Below are 456 nucleotides of genomic sequence, written 5' to 3' on the forward strand. Positions count from 1 at the left end.
CTGCGCCGGCCCTGCCTTCGCGCCCGCTGCCCGGCAGCGCTGACTTGCCGAGGAAAGGCGGCGGTTTGATAAGGAACACAATAATTAGGAATGTGCCAGAAACCAGGTATTAATAGAAGCACTATTAGAGAATTTATGGGTGATTTAAGATGCAGCCCATTCTCCCAGTGAATGCCTCGTCTGTTTAAGAGCAGTAATTGCCTATTATCTAGCAGCTTCTGATGCGCTTGGCTCGTGCTGTCAGGACAGGCGAAGATGCAGCACATCTTTAAGGAGCTAATGCCAATTCAGAGGACCTGCTTGTAATTTGAAACACAAGAATCCAATAAAATTCAAATGGCAGCTGGGAGGTGGAAAAGCAAACGGCGCGCGCCGGGCTCCAGATCGATAAGCGGGTGAGCGCCCCGTCGCAGGGAGGTGGGTGCAGCTCTCGGCAGCCGCTTGCGCTGCAGAAGA

Source organism: Egretta garzetta, unplaced genomic scaffold, assembly GCF_000687185.1.
Source record: "Egretta garzetta isolate BGI_Z169 unplaced genomic scaffold, ASM68718v1 scaffold535, whole genome shotgun sequence".
Classification (NCBI taxonomy): domain Eukaryota; kingdom Metazoa; phylum Chordata; class Aves; order Pelecaniformes; family Ardeidae; genus Egretta; species Egretta garzetta.